Source organism: Pinus tabuliformis, chromosome 9 (genome assembly GCF_031772625.1).
Source record: "Pinus tabuliformis cultivar Carrire ecotype Pingquan chromosome 9, CPIR1, whole genome shotgun sequence".
Classification (NCBI taxonomy): Eukaryota; Viridiplantae; Streptophyta; class Pinopsida; order Pinales; family Pinaceae; genus Pinus; species Pinus tabuliformis.
The window spans coordinates 873,207,848-873,215,594 of record NC_142307.1 but is presented as its reverse complement, the minus strand read 5'-3'; the positions used below and the strand labels follow the sequence as shown (position 1 = coordinate 873,215,594).

General features: G+C 36.1%; 1 pseudogene; it reads left to right on the top strand.

Moving 5' to 3' along the window:
* Positions 1–941: 941 nt before the first annotated feature.
* On the top strand, positions 942–6,095 carry LOC149151572 (GTP-binding nuclear protein Ran1B-like; annotated as a pseudogene).
* Positions 6,096–7,747: the final 1,652 nt, after the last annotated feature.

Below are 7,747 nucleotides of genomic sequence, written 5' to 3'. Positions count from 1 at the left end.
GGGGGAGGGGTTGATATTTGATTTTCTGGTTCCTGAGTTTCCTCTATTTGCGAGCTTAGAGGGGCAAATTTGTTTTCTTGGTCCTTTCTGGGAGGGGGTTGCTGAGGGGGGCCTGAGGACCTCTTCTGTTTGGACCAGCCTACTTTTGGGTTTTCCTGGCACGCTTGACCTGATTCCAAGCTTCTTCTTTACCCTTTTCTGGTTCCACATTGGTTGGGAAACCTCTGGCGAAGTGGTCGTAGACATGACATTTTCGGCATTTGAAAGGCAGCTGCTCGTAATCCAGCTTCTGCAAATGGGACCAGCTTCCTACTTTGATTTTTATGGCTTTCGAGAGACCCACCTCTAGATCTACTTCTACGCACATACGGGCACAATCATATTGATCTTTGTTGTTAGCCCTATCTATGAATTTCCCAAGGGCATTTCCAATGTGTTTAAGCGAGTCCCAGTTCCAGCAATGGACTGGAAGATTAGGAAGTCTAACCAATACACGGACAGCCGAAGGGACATCAACTGTAGGATCGAAATCTGGCGTCCATCTATTGAGGTACAATCCCTGGGGGCCCATGAAATAGGGGCCATTCTGGAAGATCAGATCCTTGTCCTCCTTTGAGGTGAATTCGAAAAGGAAATACCCTCGTCCTAAGAAGTAAGAGGTGACGCTGCTCTTGATCAGAGGAGCCCAGTTCTTGTTTACCCAGGACTCAGTGGTCTTAGGAGAAGGCCAAAGACCAGTGAACTGGCCAACAAGAGCCCGCTCAGCTAAGGAGAGGGCAACTTGAATCGGGGTCTCTGGTGGCAGGGAGATTTCAGGAATGTCTTCTAGCCTCTTGACAAACTTGGCTGCTTCGCTATTCTTCTTCTGTGGCAAGCTGGCCAAGAGCCAAGAGAAAGCTTCGGCAGAAGAGGGGCCTGCCTGGGGCGAGCTTGGGACCTCCATGAGGGCAAGCTCGGCTTATTTGATTCGCCCAGCTGAAGACGAGCGCTCTGAACCGCTGGAGCTTAGAAGGGAACGCAAAGGGGGGCAAAAGGCCCTAAGCCATGGGCCGCAGGGCAGCAAGGGCGCTGAGGCGCCGAGGCGCAGCTAGGGTTTGGCTACACTAGAGCTCACGCGGCGCTGCATCTCCGCATTTTCCAATCTTCCACTGGCCGCTCTCATTAGTCGCCTCTCTGTGCAATATTACTAAATTACCGTGTCGAAGGAAAATGGGAGTCAATTAGAGTTTGATTGTTATGGCATATTGCAAATGTAAGTATAAAAGATAGGGATTTTTATCTCAAAACAATAAAGGGAAAAATACTAATTTAAGTTTTAAACAAACTTAAGAAACAGAGAAAAATCATAATGATGGCTAACTATTTTATTTTATTTATTTAATTTTTTTTTTCTTAGTGTGGTTCATGAACACCTTCGTTAGTGAGTGATCGCTACGTCCACGGAAAAACAGAAAAATCTGGGCAATGAGTACTAGCAAGACTTGACCCCAAGGGCTTCGCGCAAATTCAACCCTGTGACCTCCTGATGGCAAGGCATGGTTTTTGACCAACTAAGCTAACCCTTGGGGCTAGATGGCTAACTATTTATTATTTGTATGATTGTTTTATTTATTTTTTTGTAATGATATATCACATTTATGTTTATGTATTAGATTTTTTTACAACATATACGAAAATGATTTATTTAATAGAATTTTTATTTTTTTTAATTGTTTAAGTTAAAAAAATAATATAAAAATTAATAAGGATGATATAGGTTTATTTGTGTATATCAACAGTGTTTACTTATATGATTGTTCAAGTATAATTTATTCAAAATTTGATGGACCAAAAAATGTAGAGAAAGAGTTTAATCTTTCACTCTTCTGCAAAAATGTTGAGAAGTTAGAGAGAGAAGATGGAGAAATTATCTGGGATTGTGAAGAGAGTCAAGTTGTTCGGTGGGTTACCTTTGCATCCAATTTCAAAGGTGAGAAAAGATTATGAGAAGATGTTTGGAAGGATGGTAACGAACAGTTACAGGGAAACGTTCGAGAATGTTGAGAGGGCTCAGTTGGGTTTGGATGTTCTAACTGATAAATACTTCTTGACGATTGAAAAGATGGAAATTACTAGATTCCAGGATTATGTGCACAATGAAAATGATCAAGTTCGAGCCTTTCTCCTTTAGAGATGACATCAACCATTTCCTATTAATGTTAGATTGTAGAATCAATTATACCAGGATTGGATTCTTTTGTCAAGTCTGGTATGTAATTAATTGCGCCTATGATGGCTCATTCTTTTACTCGCCTCAATTACTAAATAAATAACTCAAAAAAAAATATTTTTAGGACTTAATTCGGCCACACTAATACCAATTGGAGCTAAAATATTTCTTGTTTAACACCATTAAAAACACTTACACATTTTTTGTTATTAAATTTGTTAACGAGTAAGTCATTCACTGACAAACATGTTGGGCAGTCAGGGATTAAGGATCATATGATCTATTATTGGTATCTATATTTTTATTACAAGAGTGGGATTTATTTTGATTAAATAAATCAGCGTAAATTCATCTTAAGTATGGATCTAACATGAGTCGAGAGTGATCAAATTTATTTACATGTAATTTTTTTTAGAGTGAAAAATACAATGTGTTATTTTTCATTGTTTAAATTGTATTTTTGAATGTTAAATAGAGTATATATGAGACCAAATAAAAATTTTAACCATAAAAACTTAATTTGTTTTCTATATATATATATATATCTATATATATATATATATCTATATATATATATATCTATATATATATATATGAAGTTGTTATGACATAAATTAGTTATCATCTATTATTATTCCCTGCAACAACAAGGTAATAATGTATTAAAAAATATTGATGTTGACATTAAATCTAAGTTGTCCAAAAATTTATGAAATTTTTCCAAAATTTAACATTAAAAATTAAAATGCATTATTTTTAAACTATATTTAAATTCATTTTATCTAAAATATTATTGGTTCAATTCTTTCACCTCTTATTATATAATAATGATAGACGTAGTTGAATAATAATAAATTGTTCTCCTCCTTTCAGTGTACTTTACTAATTAGGCCGATAGGCCTTCCTTTGAGTGAGCTTTTCGTCTACATTTTGTTTCTATGCTTGACAGGTGGCGTGCACTTTCAACTGCCATATGGTTGACATCTGTCGTGCAATTCATTTCTGTTTCTCCTCTTCAACTTTCTGCTCTTCCTGTTTTCTTCCACGACCATTTCTATTCCTCTTATTTCCGCTTTCTGCTTTCTGTGGGCGCTCTGCATTCTTCGCGTGCAATTTTTGTTTTCCTCATATCGTCAAGGCCTCACCTTCAGTGGTCTCGTCCTCTAATTGGGTGTCTGAAGTGCTCTTAATCTTGTTAAATGGTATGCCACAGATCTTCATGGTTCATCGTGCTTGTTTTTAAACCCTTTATTGGTTGGGTTGGATTTTGATAACATTGGTATATTTATTTTGTGCTTATTTGTTTGGCTTTCTCTTATATTTAGGCTCTACCCAGTCAACACGCTGATTGCCCTAGCTTTAAGCTCGTTATTGTTGGCAATGGAGGATCTAGTGCGCTATAAATAGGGTTTATGTTCAGTTTTGTCTGTTTTCTTTTTAAATCAGTTAGATTGACTGTAATATATTTTGTGAATCAGGGAAGACAACCTTCGTGAAGCGTCATCTTATCGGGGAGTTTGAGAAGAAATACGAGCGCGAGTACAATATGATTTGTTTTTATAATTACAAAGCTTTTGTATGCACTGCCTTCTGCAATAAATGGTATTTTGTTTGGAGGTATTTTCCATTTTTTTTTGTTCTTGGACACATTTGAATCCCCATCACAATTTATATTGATGTGGTTGGCTTTTAGATTTGATATAAACAGTGTCACTAGGTCGCCCCATGGATCGGTGTTGTAAAGGTTTTCAGTCATGTCCCTCTTCATTTCAGGGTTTACTGGGTTGTGTTTTCCAGTTTGCGGCCCAACAAAAAATTACAAATATCAGATCCTATTTTTAGTGGTTCTGCAGTTTGATCTACAGTCTTTACCATAAATATGCCCATGGACAAAACTTCAAATATGATTTTCTTCATCAGCAGGCAGATCTTGGGTTGTGTAAATTAGAAAGATAATATAATGCCTTAAGCCTTAAGGAAAATCTTGCCATTTCCCCTTTCTTTCTCCTTACCTTCTTACAATCAATTTTCTGATTAAATCACTCTAGGAGATTCAACCACCATTAATTGCATATACTTATTTTTTGGGATTCTAGTAACTGAATCTTTTCCTTGATATGAAGAATCTTAATCATGCCTTGTCATAATTCTCTTTGTTGGATCCTTTGGTAGAGGAGTAGTCTCTTGGGACTTTACGAAACCAGTGTTTTTTGTCATCCTCTACAGGTGTAGTAGACACCTGTTGATTGGAGCACTGTACATTTGAGCTTTTGGGGTGCCTTTTCAACTTTTTGCTTAAAAAGGTCCTACATGGATTTAAACTTGGATCGATCCCAAGAGAACTTTTGACTTATCAATTCTATTTTCCCGTGTTGATATGTATGTAGTGTGGGCTCAATAGTAATACCTTTTAACCTCAATATCAATGACAATGGAGCAACTATGAGCCCTTTTTTGGTTCCTTTTTATGAGCGCTATGTTTTACTCATTTATGTCTCTTTATTTTGAATTTTAATTTAATTTAATTTTGAATTTATAGACAGATTTTGTTATTGGTTGTTTTGATCAATACTGGTTTGCTTTTCCTGTTTCTGTTGGCATTTTCCTCGTTAAATTGGTGAGGGTTTTGTATTTTTCCACTTATATTTATTTGAATTTTAATTTAGTTTAATTTTGAATTTATAGACAGACTATGTTATTGGTTGTTTTGATCAATACTGGTTTGCTTTTCCTGTTTCTGTTGGCATTTTCCTGATTGAATTGGCGAGGGTTCCGTATTTTTCCACTTCTATTTATTTGTTTCCTTCTTATTTACTGATTGGGATTTTGTTTGTTGCAGTATTCATGGGCAATGTGCAGTTATCATGTTTGATGTTACTACACGATTGACTTACAAGAATGTCCCAATGTGGCACAGAGATCTTTGTGGGTAGCTCTTTTGCAGAGGGGTTGGATCTCTAAGTAGAAATGAAGGTTCCTTAATTGTGTGGTGGCACAACTGCTTGAACCGATTAGCTAAATATCTTTGTGAATTTCAGGGTGTGTGAGAACATTCCTATTGTTCTTTGTGGAAACAAGGTTGATCTGAAGAATAGGCAAGTGAAAGCTACGCAAGTTACTTTTCATAGAAAGAAGAATCTTCAGTACTATGAGATATCTGCAAAAAGTAACTACAACTTTGAGAAGCCATTCCTGTACTTGGCACGGAAGCTCTCAGGGTGAGCCTTTAATCTAGCTTCTGATGCTCCCTAATATAAATGTTATATTAAAAAATTTGCATTGATTCTATAATGGGTTATTTTTATAGGGATCCAAACCTTCATTTTGTGGAGTCACCTGCTCTTTCTCCTCCTGAGGTTCAGATAGACCTTGCAACCTAGCAGCAGTAAGTAGAATGCTATTTTCTTATTATTTTTTGTTAACTTTTATTGAAATAATTTGTTCCATTTCTAAAAGATTGAAACTTTGGCTTACAATATTTTATGTTGTCAGGGACGAGGCAGAACTTGTAGCAGTTTCGGCCCAACCCCTTCCAGATGACAATGATGATGCTTTTGAATAGCTTTGTTAAAATGCTTTTTGCATATTTAGGGATTGGCGGATTCAATTAGTTTTGTATCATTGGAGTTTGCTCTTGAGTTCCGACATTTAATTTTGATTTGTATTTGGGGCTTAGAATAGCATTATCGCATCTCTATATGTGATTTGGGCAATGTGCAGATGTTTTCATCGATGGAGTTGGCTAAGCTATCTTAGTTCAACTCCATTACAGAGCTATTTTTATATGCTAAGACAGTTTTTTCCGTTATATACTCTTGCACATTTTGCACAAGAACTTTTTGTACTCTTCAAATATTTCAAGAATGCTCAAGTTCCTTTCGTTGTGCACTGTTGGGGGAAATGCTAGTTGCGATGATTGCTACTTGTAATATATTATGGCTTGTTAAAACTTTCTCTAAAAATTCTAGCTATGTCTGAGGATTTATTTTAACTCTGAAATTGGTTTACATAGTTGATCACTCTGGCTATCAAGCCTACCTGGGTATTCTTGTGGGTATGTTGTATGTCGAACACATAAAGGTATTTCCATTTCATTAATTGGGCTCTCGATTGGTTTCTGCATAAAGATTCGCATTGTCTAAATCTTGATTGTAATAATAAGACATTGGAAACATTAAGTGGTTTTTCTTCACTACGGAAGGTAATTTGTTGGAAGAAAACGTTTGTTGCACATTTTGAGTTTTAGGTAAATCATAAACAGACTTGTTCATTGGGACTAAATTCTTTTTGGTAAATGAAAGCCAGGTTTTACAGTTAAGTTGGTGCTAGATAAACTGTCGAGTTTTTTCAATGAAGAGGACTCGACTGAATTTTATTCTACATATTCTTTTCTTTTTGTAGAATGAGGAATGGGATTTACTTTTTTCGATCAGCTAGACCAAGCAGGAAAGTTTCATAAGTTTTAACATTGCATGCCAAGAAATAATAAATTATGGTCTTACAAATGGTTCAGGGTAAAAGTGTTAACCAATTGTTGACTGCATTGTGACTGTTAACTTGTGGGCTTGTGCAGCTTATTTCACTGATGCACAGCGCCAAGCAACGAAGGATGCTGGTGTTATTGCTGGCTTGAATGTAGCTCTTATTATCAACGAACCCACAACGATAGCAATAGCTTATGGCTTGGACAAGAAGGGTGGAGAGAAAAATATTATTGTTTTTGATCTTGTCGATGGCACGTTTGATGTCAGCGTTCTGACTATTGACAACGGAGTTTTTGAGGTTTTGGCTAAAAATGGTGATACCCATCTTGGAGGTAATCTGTCTGAACTCTGTCTGGCAGTTTTACATTACGAATTTGAGTAAGTGCACGGTGGTTATCATTGGCTTTTCTGGTTGGCTTTCGAGCTTTGAACTTACCGGGATGTACACTAATATACAGGTGAGGACTTTGACCAAAAGATAATGGAATATTTCATCAAATTGATCAAGAAAAAGCACGAAAAGGATATTAGTAAGGATAGCAAAAATGAAATAAGACATTCAATGTGTTCCTTGTAATATAGATATAAACAAAACATCTAAATAAAAGTAATTGCAAAATGATCTAGTGCAAGAAAACAAAGTTTTCCACAAACCATTTAACTCTTCTAGAAAAATTCAACAATTCCAATTTAATAATCCTATCCACCTCTCTTTGTACCTTTTGGGACAATTACTAGTGTTAAAATAGATCCATAACTCATAAAGGCCACTCAGAGTGAATAGTGAATGAAATTAAACAATATATTTATTAAAATGAAATCGAGACAATCACTACTGCCCGAAATTTTCCATGTGATGAATCATTACTTTAATGGGTTGGGATTGGTCTTACGTGTCACTTCAAAGGTCACATCACCGTCATCCACATAACTGGAGATTAATTTCAATTTTTACAAACTAACCTGATTTAATTTAACTGAAGAAACAGTTTTGAAAAATGAGAAGGAAAACCAGGGAAATGGGTGACAGGCTAAAGCTACAGCACATGTAAAA